Here is a 20,532-nt window from a genome sequence, read left to right on the forward strand (position 1 = left end):
GAGTTTAAAAAGATATATAGGCAATATATTACAGAAAGCTTGAAATGTCTACTTTTAAACTAAAATATTCAAACCAAAATAAATAGGCTACTCTTTGATTATGTAATCCATATGCATGTGCATTTCTCTCTGGCGTTCATGGCGAGTCCGCTTCGACAACATCTTAGCAGCGACACAGAAAACTCCAGTTTATTACTAAACAATTAAATGTCTCCTTGCTAATTTAGACACATTCATAATTATTACTTTAACCCGTTCTTTGTGGCAAGCCTTATGTGTGCAGTCATAACGCTTATTATCCTGTAGGCTTGCCTATTCAAGTAATTAAATTAATACAAAGGGACGACGCATTTAATACTTTTAAAAAATGCGGGTTGGGTACAATATTTTCTTTTTCTTTTTTTGTGGTCCAAGTACCTGGCGGGTTAGTTGAAAACATCGGTCGGGTACGGGTTGCTTTTACATTGACCCATGCATCACTGACACATAATAACAACAAAACTTTGTGCATTTACAAAATAAAGAAAACAAACAAGGTGCGCTGTCTGCAGCCTGGGTCTGCGGTGATCTTCATTTAGAAACACTCAGTGAAAACTCAACACGGAGACATGAGGGAGAGAGATATAGAAGGCTTGACATGTCCACTTTTAAACTGAGCAAGTGCTACCAAAAACAATTATTCTGTGATAAACTAGTATGAAAACAACACAATGTCCATCTTTCATGTCTCCCTTCATTATATCTAATGTGACTATGCCCACGCACTGAACGCGGTATTGGTGTTATAATGTTCCACATGAAGCTTGCGCCTGTAAATGCCCACACAGCAAACAATGCAGCGAGACTGTTCTTTAAGTTTTTTATTTTACTGTTTGCTTCGCACTGAGAGGAATAAGACATAATTCACGCCAGGAAGACACGCGGAGGATTACTTTTTTTTTTTTTTACTTGTATAGGACTTTTCCAAACTATACTTCCTGAATGAATGTATTATAAAGGGAAACATTATGAAGTTTCATTCACATTATCTAAATGTTCTGCTGTACTACTAGTATCAGTTACCATCACAATAATGTTAATAATGCATTTTATTATTTAGTTTGAGAGCACATAAAGAATATACACTTTGAAAATGCTAGTTGTTATGTTCACTTATATATTTTAATATTACACAATACCAGTAAATACCAGAAATATTGTGAAATATTTCTTATATTTAAAATAAATGCTTTCTATTTGAACATATTTTAAAATGTAATTTTTATCTGTGATCTGTGAAAAGCTAAATTTTCAGCATTATTACTCCAGTCTTACACCAAGTGTAACAATATACACTATCCCAGACAGCAAAACTCATCTGGGCCAAATCTGGCCCGGGCCAATCGGAAGATCACAATTGGCACAACGGGCCAATACCGGCGGTTTTACCGGATCTGGGCCAGCTCTGGATTCCTTTATGATGATTTGGCCTAAATGTGGGCCGGATCTGGTCCAGGACCATTTTGGAACCGTGCCGGATCTGGGCCAGCTCACATACATATATATACACATATACATACATACATATACATATATATATATATTAGGGGTGTAACGATACGCGTATTCGTATTGAACCGTTCGGTACAAGGCTTTCGGTTCGGTACGCGGTACGCATTATGGACCGAACGGTTCGTTGGACTAATTAATTATATTTGGAAAAAAAAAAAAATTGTGAAATATAATGATATGCGTTCAACAAGGTAGCCCAATAACCCAAACGACGTAACAGGCAATGCCCCTGACACCCCCGAAGAAGAAAAAAACACCAACTTATATGTTTATGTTAGGCTACTCAGTCAGGCGCTCGCTCACTCAGTACGCGCTGAAGGCTCGTTGCAAAATGGCACATGCGTTTAACAGACCAGAAATAGAAGATCCTCCAATAACCAACAGGTCTGGTGTTTGGGTGCACTTTGGATTCCCTGTAAGTGAGCGAGCGCCTTTATGGGCCTTTCACACAGGACGCGGTTTGCGCGGCGCTGCGCTATAAAACCCATTCATCTCAATGGCTTGCTCCGAGCAAGGACGTTTTGTTGCTGCGTCGACCAAAAGCGCAAGCGCAGCGGTGCGCATCATTTGCGTGCTTGCGCACATGCCGCGGTCAAAGTTCAAAATAGTTCAACTTTTGCCGTTGCGCTCTGTGACGATTACCAGCGCAACCAACAGGATCCAAAACAAGCACGGAAATCAAAATGAATGAACGGCTAGTACAGTACTGTGTGTGTCAGAATTTCCTGAGCTGTACGATACAAGTTTGAGGTAGTATAGGGACATCGTCAGGAAAGCTGTGTCATGTAGACATATCTCCATTCAAGGAACAACAGACTATGATAGAGCTCCCGCTAAAAGTTTTTAAAACTCCGCCTACGCCATAGCGCAGCGCAGCGCAAATCGCGTTGTATCTGAAGGGCAACGCTGAACCCAGCGGCAAGCGCCGCGCATACCGCGTCCTGTGTGAAAGGCCCACTCTGTAGTGGAAAACATAGGTTTTAAGAACATGCTTAATGTAATTGAGCCCCGTTACAATATTCCTTCACGAGCCCATTTCAGACAAACCGTAATTCCTGCTTTGTTCCAAAAAACATAAATCCTATAGAGAACCAATTGAGTAAAAACACACTCAATATAAAGAGTTATAGAGTTCCATATTGTAATGACCCGTAAGTCAGCACTGGCAGCCAGGTGCATCATGAGTATTTGTTTAACGTTCAATTATGGGTTATTTAAGCAAGATGGTTGAGTTCTTGTATTAGTAATGTTATACATGTTCATGTCTGAGTTAATTTGAGTTGATTCGGGTTCATTTACTGCCATGTTATAAAAAAGGGTGACTGTCACCGTCATGGAGAGAGATGTGTAGGGGAGTGACTTGTGATATGGCCTTGCCTGTGTAAGTTTGAATATTGAGTTCCGAATTAAAAGAGTAACAGACACTACTGCCTTCTGTTGGCTGGTTTGTTAATAACTCTCCACACACAGAGACACTCACGGTCGTGCGGTGTATGAGACGCGAGTGCCCGCTCGCGAAAGTAAGTCGCGCCGTATAGATGCTAGCACCCTGCTAGCTGTTAGATTAAAATAAACAGTCTAGATTAGCTCTAGTTAGCTCACGGTAATAGAACAACTGTACGTTGTTACAATATAAAAAGTTACATCTTTGTATTTGTTCATAACTACTACAATAATATAACATTTTCATTTTTTTATAAGGAGCTGTTTTTGTTTTATACAGTATGCTGCTAAGAAAACACTATAGAAGATGGGTAAAGAATAGCTCCATCATTGTTCAATGTAAAAAAAAAACATACTTTGTTAGTTTTAATAAATAAAACATTTTTTAAAAATCAAGGAAATTTATCTGCCAATTTTTTTCTTTTTGCTGTATCTAAAACGTACCGAACCGTACCGAACCGTGACACCAGTGTATCGTATCGAACCGAACCGTGAATTTTGTGAACCGTTACACCCCTAATATATATATATATATATATATATATATATATATATATGCTCACACACACACACACACACACACAAATAAGTTGCATACATATCTTGAATTCAAATACAGTTAGTTTATTTGGATAGTACTTTTCACAATACATATTTCAGAACACCTTTACAGATAATGCATGTTTCTTTGTTACAAATAAAAAAGTAATGTCCATATAACACAGTATATGTACAGTTACCTGATAATACAATAAGTAGATTATGACTGTATTTAAGAAAAAATAAGTAATACCATTAAAGCAATCATTACAAGCATCTTACATAATAGATAATTAAATATTTTACTGTCTTATAGCACTGATATTTTTTTTTGTTAAGTTGTTATACGAAGCTCTTAAGACAACAAAACGTTTAACGTACTGATTTAGATGTATAGACAATTACTGTAGTGAGCACTCTATTAAAACAATATTCATATTAAAACAATTGAATTACTACAAAAAACAATGCAAAAGATGTGCAATTGTGCATCTTTTCTTTCCTTTTGATAATTTATGCACAAAAAAGCAAAATGAAAGGTTTATTTGGAACACTACCCCAATCAGTACAAGTCTCTACTTCTAGTGCTTCCTGTACATAATATTCACTAAGCTTAAAGGGTAAGTTCACCCAAAAATAAAAATTCTGTCATTAATTACTCACCCTCATGTTGTTCCAAACTTGTAAGACAACTTGTTCATCTTTGGAACACAAATTAAGATATTTTTGATGAATTCTGAGATCTCTCTGCCCATCCCATAGACAACAATGTAATTATCACGATCTAGGTCCAGAAACGTGGCAAGAAGATTGGTAAAATAATCCATGTGACAACAGGGGTTCAACAATAATTTTACGAAGCTACGAGAATACTTTTTTCAACAAATTGTCTCCTTGGGAACAATTACCACAGGGAAATGTTTATATCACAGGGAAATGTTCTTATAAATGTGTCACCATTGTGTGCTTGAGTTGGTAGCTAGTAGTAATAGAGTCCTCTGCAATGCTGTTTTTGAGGTAAATGTGAGCCCTCCGTCTGACTCCACAACTTAAAGACAGTTCCCTCCTTTTCATTTATCTCTAAAAAAACAAAGCAAAAAAAACATGACATATGGACAAAAATGTTATTTCCACACACACACACGTATGCATGCATACTGTACATACACACACACATACTGTATACACACACATATAAGTTCAAAAGTTTACATACACCTTGCAGAATCTACAAAATGTGGAACATTTTTGACAAAAGAAGGATTATACAAAATGCATCTTATTTTTTATTTAGTACTAGCCTGAATCAGATATTTCACATAAAATATATTGTCCACAAGTGAAAATAGTTAAAAATGACTCCGTTCAATAGTTTACATAGACTTGGTACTTAATAACGTGTTGTTAGCTGAATGATTCACAACGTTTGTGGAAATTAGTACATGTGACAGTGTTACACATACACTTCCTGTATCCACCGACTTGAGATGAAAAACAGATTGTGCCAAAATGACACACATACTTATTATAGCATTGATATAGGACTATGACTGTCATAACAGGTACAGGTACATCTCAATAAATTAGAATGTCATGGAAAAGTTCATTTATTTCAGTAATTCAACTCAAATTTGAAACGTGTGTATTAAATAAATTCAGTGCACACAAACTGAAGTAGTTTAAGTCTTTGGTTCTTTTAATTGTGATGATTTTGGTTCACATTTAACAAAAACACACCAATTCACAACAAATTAGGATATGGTGACATGCTAATCAGCTCAAAACACCTGCAAAGGTTTCCTGAGCCTTCAAAATGGTCTCTCAGTTTGGTTCACTGGGCTAAACAATCATGGGGAAGACTGCTGATCTGGCAGTTGTCCAGAAGACAATCAATGACACCCTTCACAAGGAGAGTAAGACACAAACATTCATTACCAAAGAAGCTGGCTGTTCACAGAGTGCTGTATACAAGCATGTTAACAGAAAGTTGAGTGGAAGGAAAAAGTGTGGAAGAAAAAGATGCACGACCGACCGAGAGAACCACAGCCTTATGAAGATTGTCAAGCAAAATCGATTCAAGAATTTGAGTGAACTTCACAAGGAATGGACTGAGGCTGGGGTCAAGACATCAAGAGCCATCACACACAGACATGCCAAGGAATTTGGCTACAGTTGTCATATTCCTCTTGTTAAGCCACTCCTGAACCACAGTCAACATCAGAGGCATCTTACCTGGGCTACGGAGAAGAAGAGCTGCACTGTTGCTCATTGGTCCAAAGTCCTCTTTTCAGATGAGAGCCATTTTTTTTATTTAATTTGGAAACCAAGGTCCTAGAGTCTGGAGTAAGGGTGGAGAAGCTCAAAGCCCAAGCTGCTTGAAGTCCAGTGTTAAGTTTCCACAGTCTGTGATGATTTGGGGTGCAATGACATCTGCTGGTGTTGGTCCATTGTGTTTTTTGGAAACCAAAGTCACTGCAACCGTTTACAAAGAAATTTTGGAGCACTTCATGCTTCCTTCTGCTGACCAGCTTTTTGAAGATGCTGATTTCATTTTCCAGCAGGATTTGGCACCTGCCCACACTGCCAAAAGCACCAAAAGTTGATTAAATGACCATGGTGTTGGTTTGCTTGACTGGCCAGCAAACTCACCAGACCTGAACCCAGAGAGAATCTACGGGGTATTGTTAAGAGTAAGATGAGAAACAAGAGACCAAATAATGCAGATGAGCTGAAGGCCACTGTCAAAGAAATCTGTGCTTCCAGACCACCTCAGCAGTGCCACAAACTGATCACCGCCATGCCACGCCGAATTGAGGCAGTAATTAAAGCAAAACGAGCCCCTACCAAGTATTGAGTACATGTACAGTAAATTAACATACTTTCCAGAATGCCAACAATTCACTAAAATCTTTAGGATTTTTTTGTTTTGTTTTATGAAGTATTCTAATTTGTTGAGATAGTGAATTGGTGGGTTTTTGTTAAATGTGAGCCAAAATCATCACAATTAAAAGAACCAAAGACCAAAGTCTGTGTGCACTGAATTTATTTAATACACAAGTTTCACAATTTGAGTTGAATTACTGAAATAAATGAACTTTTCCATGACATTTTAATTTATTGAGATGTACCTGTATATAGTTCAGGATGCTGAGTGTGAAGTTATATAAAGGAGCATTTCTCCAGAAAGCTGCAAACCACAATCGGTCCTAACAGACATTATGCTTTGAACAGCTCTAGTTGTAACATTATCAGGCACTCAATATTATCAATACTCAATTATACATTGTAGCATTCAAATAGCTTTAATAACTCAACCTCCACTGAAATAGAAAAAAGGGGGACTCACCTTACTATTTGACAGTCCCTGCTCTGGAACCTGAAATTGAAACTGATTATTATATAGTGTTGCTGGACAATTTCTCAATACATTTACTCAAAAATGGAGCATACTGTTAGCAGAAATAAAAGCATCTTTTGGCAAAGATTTTATAAATATAAAAATTAAACAATATAAACCAAACAATATAATGTAATACATGTCCCTCTCTGTTTCTATCATTCAGGATGCCCCTGAGAACGTTCTGTCTGCTTAATAAGGGTACTGGGCTGGTCAAAAGTTTGGACACATTACTATTTTTAATATTTTTTAAATATATCTCTTGCTTATCAAGCCAGTATTTATCTGATCAACTGTAATGTTCAAAAATTTCAAAATTAAAATAATGGTTTTCTATCTTAACATACTTCAAAATATTATTTATTGCCTTGATCAAAGTTCGGTGTTGGAAACAGTTGTGCTGCTTATTTTTTTTATTTAATTTTTTCAATTCAATTTTTTTGGGGGGTGGGGGGGGGGCATGTGATACTTTTTTTAGGATTTATTGATGAATAAAAAGTTATTTATTCAGCTTTGCCATCACATAAATAAGTAATATTTTAATGAAAAATTTAAAAGACTTATCATCAGTTAAAATATGTATTTTCTTTGTGAATATATTGTGAAATGTTATTTATTTCTGTGATCAAAGTTGAATTTTTAGCATAATTACTCCAGTCTTCAGTGTCACATGATCTTCAGAAATCATTCTAGTATACTGATTCGCTGCTCAAGAAACATTTCTGATTATTATTATCAATATTTAAAACAGTTATACTCTTTAATATATTCAAAAATAATGATATACAACCATTCAAATGTTTGATATGTGTGTTTATCAATCAGCATATAGGCATTAAATTGATAGAAGTAAAACATTTATAATGTTGCAAAATATATATATATATATATATATATATATATATATATATATATATATAAAATATGTTCTTTTGAACTTTCTGTTCACCAAAGAATCATAAAAATGATTCTTTAAGCAGCAAAAACTTTTTTTTTTAATAAGAACCATATTGATAACTGAGTACCAAAATAAATCCAGCACTCAACCTGCATTTTGGAATAATTTCTGAAGGATCATGCTCTGAAGACTGCAGTAATGATGCTGAAAATTTACAGGAATAAACTACATCTTAAAATACATTTAAACAGAAAATAATTATTTAAAATTTTAATAATATTTCACAATATTACTTTTAACTTTACATTTGATCAAATAAATTCAAGCAGTCTTAAAGTATTAGCTTAATTCTAAATTAATTTACTCATAATTTACTCCCTTTAATTATTTAAAAAGAAATTAAGGCTTGAGGAAAACATTCCAGGGTTTCTCTCTTTATAGTGGACTTCAGTGAGGTCCAAATTGCAGCTTCAAAACATAATCCCAGACGAGTAAGAAGGGTCTTATCTAGCGAAACGATCGGTCATTTCCTAAAAAAAAAAAGGAACGACAATTATTTGGGTTTGTCCTCAAATGCTTGTCTTGCATAGCTCTGCAATGCACACGTGTACTCTGTGCAGTTCAGTTCTGTTGGAAACAGATCCAAAATTCAAGCATTTCCTCAGCTGATCGTGTACAGCCCTTTGAAACTGCACTGGAGCTGCAATTTGGACCTTCCCAGCCGGTATTTCAACGTTGAAACAACGTCAGGTACCATGGTTGAATCAACGTTGAATTACCTTTCGATTTTGCAAATTGGATCAACCTTGAAATCACGACGTTGATTCACCATTGAAATCACGACATTGATTCACCGTTGAAATCGCGACGTTGATGCATGGTTGAAATCACGACGTTGATTCACCGTAGAAATCGCGACGTTGATGCACGGTTGAAATCACGACGTTGATTCACCGTCTTACCTTCATCGCGGGTGAATTACGGTCGCTTTGCAGACCTTGGATTAACTCTGAATGAGGTGTTGATTTTGAAATGTTAATCAACGTTGATAACACGATGTTGTTTCACCGTCGTACCTGGCACCATGTATAAATACACACTTGTATGATCAATTAGATCCTAGTTTGCATTTAGATCAACAGTACATGATAAAGGTTAACATTCAAATGACTGGCAGCAATGACTTTACAATCAACTTCAATAAACTACCACATGCTCAAAATTGTAAAACAGCAGTTTTATTTTGGAAACATACTGTATAAAACAGATGAAAATAATCCCAAACTTTATTTTTGCAGAGTATGCATGGATGTACTGTTAAAAACATGTAGTAGAACAATCCAAATACAATAATATTTAAAGGTTTTTGTAAAATAATTAGGCTTTCTAATGGGATAGTGATTTCTAATGGGAACCCCCCAAACTGTGTCTTCTTTACCATGGGGAATGCAGAATGAGATTTCTACCAAAGGGGACTCTAAAGTGTTAGAACCAACAGCCTCGTGCATACAGTGTGGTTGTGCTTTGGGTGATCCTTGAAAGAGTCCCAGCACTAGGTCCATTCTGACGCCATCCCCTCCACTCTCTCCCACTTGTGCCCTTTCTGTACCGTCCTGTATAAACATTTACATTTAATTAGACACTTTTATCCAAAGCTACTTACAAATGAGAACAATAGAAGCAGTCAGGTCAACAAGAGAACAACAACAGTATACAAGTGCCATGACAAGTCTCAGTTAGTGTAGTACAGAATGCATAGCCAGGTTTTTTTTTTTTTTTTTAAATATGAAAGACAAGAAAAGAAGGAAAAGTGCTAGTATTAGCTGGTTAAGTGCTGGCGAAAAAGATGGGTCTTTAGATGTTTCTTGAAAATGAGTAAAGACTCAGCTGTACGAATTGAGATTGGGAGGTCATTCCACCAGCTGGGCACAGTCCAGGAAAAGGTCCTTGAGAGTGATTTGAACCTCTTTGGGATGGCACCACAAGGCGTCGTTCACTTGCAGAGCGCAAACTTCTGGAGGGCACACAAGATTTAACCAGTGAGTTTAGGTATGTTCACAATGTTTCACAATAACTTTGATATTTTGAAATATATTTAACTGAAAACTGAATACAAAATAAATCACACAGTATTTTCACTTTACAGTTCAGTAACAGTGAGATTGAAAACAAAGTGGACAACACTATTCATTAAACACTTATTTAATGTATTCAGATGAGTTTACAATTTACAAATTATTCACAAGCAGTGTTTTCAGAGGCCCCAGTTACACTGTTTTAATCAGAACACTAGCATTACAGTATAGTAAAACAAGTAAAATCTAATTCAGAAAATTTTTATTAAACTAAGTACAATCAAAACCTATCACACAAGGTCAAAGCATCTCTACCAGAAGTGACAGTGCAATGTAGCAGATGAACAATTTCTTACCAATGTTTCAAGAACAAGCTGGATCCTTGATGACTCTACAAGGCAAGGCAAGGCAAGTTTATTTATATAGCACATTTCGTACACAATGGTAATTCAAAGTGCTTTACATAAAAGAAAGTAAAATAGTAATGAAGACAAATAATCACAAGAATAAAACAAGCAATTTTAAAACTTTTAAAATTATTAAAACTGTACTTATTTAAAATGAATTTAAAACAGTTAGAAAATGATTTTACATAAAATAAAATAAAAAAAACAGTGAAAATATATATTGCAATCAGTTCGGACATTGCACAGTGCTCATTCAATAAGTGCACAGCTAAACAGATGAGTTTTAAGTCTTGATTTAAATGTGACTAGTGTTTTAGCACATCTGATCTCTTCTGGAAGCTGATTCCAACTGCGGGCGGCATAGTAACTAAAGGAGGACTCCCCTTGTTTTGTGTGAACCCTTGGTATTTCTAACTGACTCGATCCTAATGATCTGAGTGCTCTGTTAGGTTTATATTCAGTGAGCATATCTGCAATATATTTCGGTCCTAGGTCATTTAGTGACTTATATACGAGTAAAAGTACTTTAAAATCAATCCTAAATGTAACTGGAAGCCAGTGTAAGGACCTGAGGACTGGTGTGATATGCTCAGATTTTCTGGTTCTAGTCAGAATCCTGGCAGCAGCGTTCTGGATGAGCTGCAGCTGTCTAATTGTCTTTTTGGGAATGCCGGTGAGGAGCCCATTACAATAGTCCACCCTGCTGGTGATGAAGGCATGAACAAGTTTCTCCAAGTCTTGGCTGGAAACATAAGATCTAATTCTTGCAATGTTTTTTAAATGATAGTATGCTGATTTAGTTACTGCTTTGACATGACTATTGAAACTAAGGTCTGTCTCCAGAATCACACCAAGATTCCTGACTTGATTTTTAGTTGTTTGACCCCTAGAGTTAAGGTATGCATTCACCTTGAACACTTCATCTTTGTTTCCAAATGCAATGACTTCAGTTTTTTCCTTGTTTAACTGAAGAAAGTTCTGGCACATCCAACTATTAATTTCATCAATGCATTGGCAGAGGGAGTCAATTGGGCTGTAGTCATTTGGAGATAAGGCTAGGTAAATCTGGGTATCATCAGCATAGCTGTGATAGGCAATTTGGTTCTTTCTCATTATTTGACTTAGGGGAAGCATATACAGGCTAAACAAGAGAGGTGCAAGAATTGACCCTTGTGGGACTCCACATGTCATGGACGTCCACTTAGACTTATGCTCTCCTAGACTCACATAATAACCTCTCCCTTCTAAGTATGACCTGAACCATTTGAGTACCATCCCAGAAAGCCTGACCCAGTTTTCCAGTCTCTCTAGTAGTATGTTATGATCGACAGTGTCAAACGCAGCACTGTCTCTGTGCTGTGATGCGGTCGAAAACCAGATTGAAAATTGTCCAGGTATCCATTTGAGTTTAAGTATTTGTTCAGCTGATTAAAAACGACCTTTTCTATAATTTTACCTATAAAAGGAAGATTAGATATTGGTCTAAAATTGCTCAAAATGGTGTTATCAAGATTGCTATTTTTCAGGAGGGGCTTAACAACTAAATTTTTAAGGAGTTTGGAAATGTCCCAGAAAGAAGTGAGGCGTTCACCAATTCTAAAAGATCTGCTTCTAAGCAGTTAATCACATTTTTGAAAAACGATGTGGGAAGTGTGTCAAGATAGCAGGTTGACGATTTTAGGTGCTGCACTATGTCTTCCAGAATTTTGCTATCAATTGCTTCAAAAATCGACATAGTATCTTTTTGATATTGTGGCCTAATCTGTCTGACCTCTGCATTACTTGAGGATGTGCTAATCGCCTTCCTGATATTGATAAACTTCTCAGAAAAGAAGGATGCAAACTCATTGCATTTGCTGTCTGATAGCATTTCACTGGGAATCTGACTTGGGGGGTTTGTCAGTCTCTCAACAGAGGCAAAAAGAGTACGAGTGTTATTTAAGTTACTGTTTATAAGGTTTGAGAAGAAATTCTGTCTAGCTGTGGCTAGTTTCACATTAAAAGCATGAAGGCTGTCTTTGTAGATGCTATAGTGAATTTCAAGTTTTGTCTTCCGCCACATCCGCTCTGCTTTTCTGCATTGTCTTTTCATAGTCTGAACTGCTGTTGATCTTCTCCAAACTGATTTCTGTCTGTTTGTTTTCTTACTGATTATTATTGAAGCAATATCATCAATAACATTCTTAACTTTTGAGTTGAATGAATCAAGGAGAGTATCAACAGAGTCTGCAGAAATGCTTGGTGTTAAAGATATAGCCTCCATAAATAGTACACTTGTGTTCTCGTTTATGCATCTCCTTCTGACAGAGACCAATCTAGATTCAGTTGTAGCAGACATCAAAATATCAAAGAAAATACAGAAGTGATCAGATAGTGCTATGTTCTTAATAACAATGGATGAAATGTTTAGACCCCTACTGATGATTAAGTCTAGAGTGTGTCCACCTTTGTGTGTGGGTCCATGCACATGCTGAGTCAAGTCAAAAGTGTTTAGAACCGTTATCATTTCTTTTGTAGTTTTGTTTTCTGAATTATCTATGTGAATATTAAAATCCCCTGCAATAGCAAAACAGTTAAACTCTGAGGAAATCATTGATAACATTTCTGTGACCTCTTCAACAAAGGCTGGAGAGTATTTTGGAGGCCTGTAAATAATAATAAACAGAATCCGTGGAGCACCTTTCAGCACAATCCCTAGATATTCAAAAGACAAGTACTGACCAAATGACACTTGCTTGCATTGATAGACATCTTTAAATATAGCAGCTACACCCCCACCTCTCCTAACAGTCCTGCAGACACTCATGTAAGTGAAGTTAGGAGGGGCTGCTTCATTAAGGAATGTTGCATTGCAGCTGTCTTCAAGCCATGTTTCGTTTAGAAACATAAAATCCAGATTGTTTGTGGTTATAAAGTCATTGATTAGAAATGATTTATTTTTTAGTGAGCGAATGTTTACAGATGCTAACTTGATGCAGATAGAGGGTTTGGGCCCTGGTGTTGTGGCAGTGGTCGAAGAGCTCTTGGGGGGGCAGGGACCACAGGCTTTGGTGGTTTTGGGGCCTGCCGTTTTTTTTGTGATATCTGCGGGCTTGCAGCAAATGAGTGAGAGAGTTTTGTCCCAGCATACACCAATTCCTCCATTTTCTGTGAGAAGCACAGACGTGGAGATGCTGGAGAAAGTGATAATGTGTCTGGTGAGATGGGCTGTGTCTCTGGTGTTTCCGGTGGCTGTGATATGTTGTCCTGGCTTCCCTGGCTGTTTTCCAGAAAGTAATCTCTGGGTGCTGAATCTTGTAGCTGTTTTGATACATCACAGTCAGTCTGTGAGGAGGTCTGTGGGCAGGGCTCAGTCGGGATAGTGTCCATGAGCAGTGCTTGTTTTGGCTGTGTGGTGTTATCAGTGTCCTTGTGGGATATGTCAACCACATGATGACTCGGACCCGGTGTGTGTGTGCTGAATGGATTGACACACTCTGCTGAAGGATGACAGAGGGAAAAGTAGATATTGTCCTTAAACACTCTAGCACCAAATTTGTTTGGGTGGAGGCCATCCGGTTTAAACAACTGTCTATGGCCCCAGAAAAGATTGAAGTGGTCAATGAAATTCACTCCTTTTATATTACAAGATCTTTGTAGCCATGTGTTCAGCCCAAGCAACCGTGAAAACATATTTGTTCTCCTTGCTGGGAGTGGTCCACTGATGAACGACTGAACTTTGAGTCTTCGAAGTGTTTCAAAGAGTTCACTGAAGTCCTTCTTAAGGAGTTCTGACTGCTCTTTCCGAATATCATTCTTCCCCACATGGATGATGATTCGATTTGCAGTCTTGTGCTTCATCAGAATGTTCTGAAGTTCCTTGTTCACATCAGAGACCGTTGCTTGAGGAAGGCAGCATGTTCCTGATATTGATAAACTTCTCAGAAAAGAAGGATGCAAACTCATTGCATTTGCTGTCTGATAGCATTTCACTGGGAATCTGACTTGGGGGGTTTGTCAGTCTCTCAACAGTGGCAAAAAGAGTACGAGTGTTATTTAAGTTACTGTTTATAAGGTTTGAGAAGAAATTCTGTCTAGCTGTGGCTAGTTTCACATTAAAAGCATGAAGGCTGTCTTTGTAGATGCTATAGTGAATTTCAAGTTTTGTCTTCCGCCACATCCGCTCTGCTTTTCTGCATTGTCTTTTCATAGTCTGAACTGCTGTTGATCTTCTCCAAACTGATTTCTGTCTGTTTGTTTTCTTACTGATTATTATTGAAGCAATATCATCAATAACATTCTTAACTTTTGAGTTGAATGAATCAAGGAGAGTATCAACAGAGTCTGCAGAAATGCTTGGTGTTAAAGATATAGCCTCCATAAATAGTACACTTGTGTTCTCGTTTATGCATCTCCTTCTGACAGAGACCGATCTAGATTCAGTTGTAGCAGACATCAAAATATCAAAGAAAATACAGAAGTGATCAGATAGTGCTATGTCCTTAATAACAATGGATGAAATGTTTAGACCCCTACTGATGATTAAGTCTAGAGTGTGTCCACCTTTGTGTGTGGGTCCATGCACATGCTGAGTCAAGTCAAAAGTGTTTAGAACCGTTATCATTTCTTTTGTAGTTTTGTTTTCTGAATTATCTATGTGAATATTAAAATCCCCTGCAATAGCAAAACAGTTAAACTCTGAGGAAATCATTGATAACATTTCTGTGACCTCTTCAACAAAGGCTGGAGAGTATTTTGGAGGCCTGTAAATAATAATAAACAGAATCCGTGGAGCACCTTTCAGCACAATCCCTAGATATTCAAAAGACAAGTACTGACCAAATGACACTTGCTTGCATTGATAGACATCTTTAAATATAGCAGCTACACCCCCACCTCTCCTAACAGTCCTGCAGACACTCATGTAAGTGAAGTTAGGAGGGGCTGCTTCATTAAGGAATGTTGCATTGCAGCTGTCTTCAAGCCATGTTTCGTTTAGAAACATAAAATCCAGATTGTTTGTGGTTATAAAGTCATTGATTAGAAATGATTTATTTTTTAGTGAGCGAATGTTTAAAGATGCTAACTTGATGCAGATAGAGGGTTTGGGCCCTGGTGTTGTGGCAGTGGTCGAAGAGCTCTTGGGGGGGCAGGGACCACAGGCTTTGTTGGTTTTGGGGCCTGCCGTTTTTTTGTGATATCTGCGGGCTTGCAGCAAATGAGTGAGAGAGTTTTGTCCCAGCATACACCAATTCCTCCATTTTCTGTGAGAAGCACAGAAGTGGAGATGCTGGAGAAAGTGATAATGTGTCTGGTGAGATGGGCTGTGTCTCTGGTGTTTCCGGTGGCTGTGATATGTTGTCCTGGCTTCCCTGGCTGTTTTCCAGAAAGTAATCTCTGGGTGCTGAATCTTGTAGCTGTTTTGATACATCACAGTCAGTCTGTGAGGAGGTCTGTGGGCAGGGCTCAGTCGGGATAGTGTCCATGAGCAGTGCTTGTTTTGGCTGTGTGGTGTTATCAGTGTCCTTGTGGGATATGTCAACAACATGATGACTCGGACCCGGTGTGTGTGTGCTGATTGGATTGACACACTCTGCTGAAGGATGACAGAGGGAAAAGTAGATATTGTCCTTAAACACTCTAGCACCAAGTTTGTTTGGGTGGAGGCCATCCGGTTTAAACAACTGTCTATGGCCCCAGAAAAGATTGAAGTTGTCAATGAAATTCACTCCTTTTATATTACAAGATCTTTGTAGCCATGTGTTCAGCCCAAGCAACCGTGAAAACATATTTGTTCTCCTTGCTGGGAGTGGTCCACTGATGAACGACTGAACTTTGAGTCTTCGAAGTGTTTCAAAGAGTTCACTGAAGTCCTTCTTAAGGAGTTCTGACTGCTCTTTCCGAATATCATTCTTCCCCACATGGATGATGATTCGATTTGCAGTCTTGTGCTTCACCAGAATGTTCTGAAGTTCCTTGTTCACATCAGAGACCGTTGCTTGAGGAAGGCAGCATGTTCCTGATATTGATAAACTTCTCAGAAAAGAAGGATGCAAACTCATTGCATTTGCTGTCTGATAGCATTTCACTGGGAATCTGACTTGGGGGGTTTGTCAGTCTCTCAACAGTGGCAAAAAGAGTACGAGTGTTATTTAAGTTACTGTTTATAAGGTTTGAGAAGAAATTCTGTCTAGCTGTGGCTAGTTTCACATTAAAAGCATGAAGGCTGTCTTTGTAGATGCTATAGTGAATTTCAAGTTTTGTCTTCCGCCACATCCGCTCTGCTTTTCTGCATTGTCTTTTCATAGTCTGAACTGCTGTTGATCTTCTCCAAACTGATTTCTGTCTGTTTGTTTTCTTACTGATTATTATTGAAGCAATATCATCAATAACATTCTTAACTTTTGAGTTGAATGAATCAAGGAGAGTATCAACAGAGTCTGCAGAAATGCTTGGTGTTAAAGATATAGCCTCCATAAATAGTACACTTGTGTTCTCGTTTATGCATCTCCTTCTGACAGAGACCGATCTAGATTCAGTTGTAGCAGACATCAAAATATCAAAGAAAATACAGAAGTGATCAGATAGTGCTATGTCCTTAATAACAATGGATGAAATGTTTAGACCCCTACTGATGATTAAGTCTAGAGTGTGTCCACCTTTGTGTGTGGGTCCATGCACATGCTGAGTCAAGTCAAAAGTGTTTAGAACCGTTATCATTTCTTTTGTAGTTTTGTTTTCTGAATTATCTATGTGAATATTAAAATCCCCTGCAATAGCAAAACAGTTAAACTCTGAGGAAATCATTGATAACATTTCTGTGACCTCTTCAACAAAGGCTGGAGAGTATTTTGGAGGCCTGTAAATAATAATAAACAGAATCCGTGGAGCACCTTTCAGCACAATCCCTAGATATTAAAAAGACAAGTACTGACCAAATGACACTTGCGTGCATTGATAGACATCTTTAAATATAGCAGCTACACCCCCACCACTCCTAACAGTCCTGCAGACACTCATGTAAGTGAAGTTAGGAGGGGCTGCTTCATTGAGGAATGTTGCATTGCAGCTGTCTTCAAGCCATGTTTCGTTTAGAAACATAAAATCCAGATTGTTTGTGGTTATAAAGTCATTGATTAGAAATGATTTATTTTTTAGTGAGCGAATGTTTAAAGATGCTAACTTGATGCAGATAGAGGGTTTGGGCCCTCGTGTTGTGGCAGTGGTCGAAGAGCTCTTGGGGGGGCAGGGACCACAGGCTTTGGTGGTTTTGGGGCCTGCCGTTTTTTTTGTGATATCTGCGGGCTTGCAGCAAATGAGTGAGAGAGTTTTGTCCCAGCATACACCAATTCCTCCATTTTCTGTGAGAAGCACAGACGTGGAGATGCTGGAGAAAGTGATAATGTGTCTGGTGAGATGGGCTGTGTCTCTGGTGTTTCCGGTGGCTGTGATATGTTGTCCTGGCTTCCCTGGCTGTTTTCCAGAAAGTAATCTCTGGGTGCTGAATCTTGTAGCTGTTTTGATACATCACAGTCAGTCTGTGAGGAGGTCTGTGGGCAGGGCTCAGTCGGGATAGTGTCCATGAGCAGTGCTTGTTTTGGCTGTGTGGTGTTATCAGTGTCCTTGTGGGATATGTCAACCACATGATGACTCGGACCCGGTGTGTGTGTGCTGAATGGATTGACACACTCTGCTGAAGGATGACAGAGGGAAAAGTAGATATTGTCCTTAAACACTCTAGCACCAAGTTTGTTTGGGTGGAGGCCATCCGGTTTAAACAACTGTCTATGGCCCCAGAAAAGATTGAAGTTGTCAATGAAATTCACTCCTTTTATATCACAAGATCTTTGTAGCCATGTGTTCAGCCCAAGCAACCGTGAAAACATATTTGTTCTCCTTGCTGGGAGTGGTCCACTGATGAACGACTGAACTTTGAGTCTTCGAAGTGTTTCAAAGAGTTCACTGAAGTCCTTCTTAAGGAGTTCTGACTGCTCTTTCCGAATATCATTCTTCCCCACATGGATGATGATTCGATTTGCAGTCTTGTGCTTCATCAGAATGTTCTGAAGTTCCTTGTTCACATCAGAGACCGTTGCTTGAGGAAGGCAGCATGTTGTTGTAGTCCTGCTACGGATGTTTCTGATAACAGAGTCACCCACTATCAGAGTCCTTGGCTCGGCTGTGCTCTGAGCTGAAAGCCGCTGTCTGCTCATCCTTGAGCGCCTGTTAGTAGCGATGTTAGCTGCTGGCTGATCAGATCCATGTTTAAATACATTTGGGGATTCCTCACCCACATTCATTAATGCTTCAAATCTGTTCTCAAGATGTATAGGGGGTGGTTGAATGCCAGTATTCACAAGCCTTGTCATAGTCGAATCTGGGGTAGAGGAAGCTACGGCAGCAATACGAGAAACTCGTGACAATCTGATGTCTCGTGTTCCTTTGGGTCTCGCTCCCTGTTTGTGCCATTGATTAGTGTGGCGATCAGTTTCGGCTTGTTCCTCTACACTTGGTATAAACTGTTGAGATCCATAAGATTCATGGGACTCACCGGCTGTATGCTGAGAAGGTCCATGACGACGATCTGCTAAGTGTTCCGTCTGTTTTGGAATTCCAGCAAGTAACTTTGTTTCAAGAATCACAATCCTTTGTAGAAGTTTGCAGCAGTTCATGCAACAGGTAGATCCAACAGGAGGCATTTTTTCTCTCTTCTGTTTGAATGTAGGCAGTTGTTTTCCCCTCTCTGGAATGTAAGCTGCTGGCAGTGGGAGGCAAAGTTTTCTTTTTGTAGTATTATTCCAGTCCCAAAGAGTTTTTAGTTTTAGCGTTTGTGCCAAAAAATCTGTTGTTTGAGCACTGTGCTGATCTGCTGATGTAGAAATCTTAGAAAAATCTGAGAAAAGTACAGAAATAAGAAGCAAAGCGCAGAGCAGTAAGCTAGAACGTCCGAACGGTAGCAAAGCCGGAAGCAAAAAAAAAAAAGGGGAAAGAAGAAATGGTTTACTGAAAAGTTCTTAAAAAGCAGGATTTCATTTTATACCATTTCTTTAAACCATTGGTTCTCTAACTTTTTATACCAAGTACCACTTGAAAATATTTTTTATTAAATATTAAGTTCCGCCCTAATAACCAACATTAAATTTCAGCAGCGTAGTAGGCCTAACTATTCAGCTACAGCTCTACAGTTAAAAAATGAGGCAGTTTTATTCTAATAAGAATATTAATTGTTGTCAGCCACTTTACCATGGGAAATACAGTTTGAACATTAACACTACACTGTGCTTACATACAGGTAAATGAAAACATAAAGTTTAAATTAAAATGCGTTATAACAAAAGTTACATAACTTTACTGTACATTAACTGTACTTAAATGTACAAAAAAAAACCTTACTCAAAGATTAAATACAAATGTATTAATATTAATATTTAATTTAGTGATTCACCTGCGTAACCACTAGAGAGGGGCCTGACACTGAGAACCACTGCTTTAAACAATCCTAATTAATTTTTAAATTCATTTTCATTAAATCATTAAAATTGCACCGACATTTGCACCTATATGTTTCAGAAAACACTTTGAAACTATTATTAGAATAAAAACATAATAAGACACCTAATGCATCAGATTCATATCAGTAAAATGTGGAAAAATCTCTAAAAGACCGACATTAACACATAACTTACCAGCAACACAGTAGGTGAGCATCTAACTTGATCATCTGTGATAAAGCAATGCAAAAATACACACAGGTATTTATTTATCTTCTGCAGGTTACATGTCCTTTAAGCTACCCATTTGTAAACTCTGGTTATATTTTACTATTTTCAAAAGACAATAAAGATAGCGATTTTCTTACCTCATTTTGCCAGTATGTTTGCAGGACCTCGCAGAACACATCATAGGCTACCCTTCTTGTGTTCACAGCTTTTGTTCTCCTTTGACATGTCACAACATAAATTCGCTCAAAATAAAAAATAACAAATTAACAGGCAAATATTAAATAATTCGGGACCGACCGAGCAGTCAGTTATAATGAGCAGCAGCTCACAGTCAGCCGCCTCACTCACAGAAAGACGACAATAACGGTCATATTTTTAAATGTAGAAAGGCGCGAACCGATTCATTGTCTAGTTTCCTGAATGACAGCCAGATTGACCAATAATGATCAAAGTAATAAAACAAAACTACCAATAGGAGTTGTTTCAGTGTGATAAAGCAGCGTAATGTATTTAGTTTTAT

General features: G+C 37.9%; 1 long non-coding RNA gene across 1 annotated transcript; it reads right to left on the bottom strand.

Moving 5' to 3' along the window:
- Positions 1 to 9,337: 9,337 nt before the first annotated feature.
- LOC132109675 (uncharacterized) lies at positions 9,338 to 20,190 on the bottom strand. The gene is made up of 4 exons (XR_009424536.1): positions 20,150 to 20,190; positions 19,977 to 20,011; positions 10,261 to 10,295; positions 9,338 to 9,843 (listed from the first exon to the last, which is right to left on the bottom strand). It is a non-coding gene; the product is annotated as an uncharacterized LOC132109675 (long non-coding RNA).
- Positions 20,191 to 20,532: the final 342 nt, after the last annotated feature.

The sequence above is a fragment of the Carassius carassius genome, chromosome 2 (assembly GCF_963082965.1).
Source record: "Carassius carassius chromosome 2, fCarCar2.1, whole genome shotgun sequence".
Classification (NCBI taxonomy): domain Eukaryota; kingdom Metazoa; phylum Chordata; class Actinopteri; order Cypriniformes; family Cyprinidae; genus Carassius; species Carassius carassius.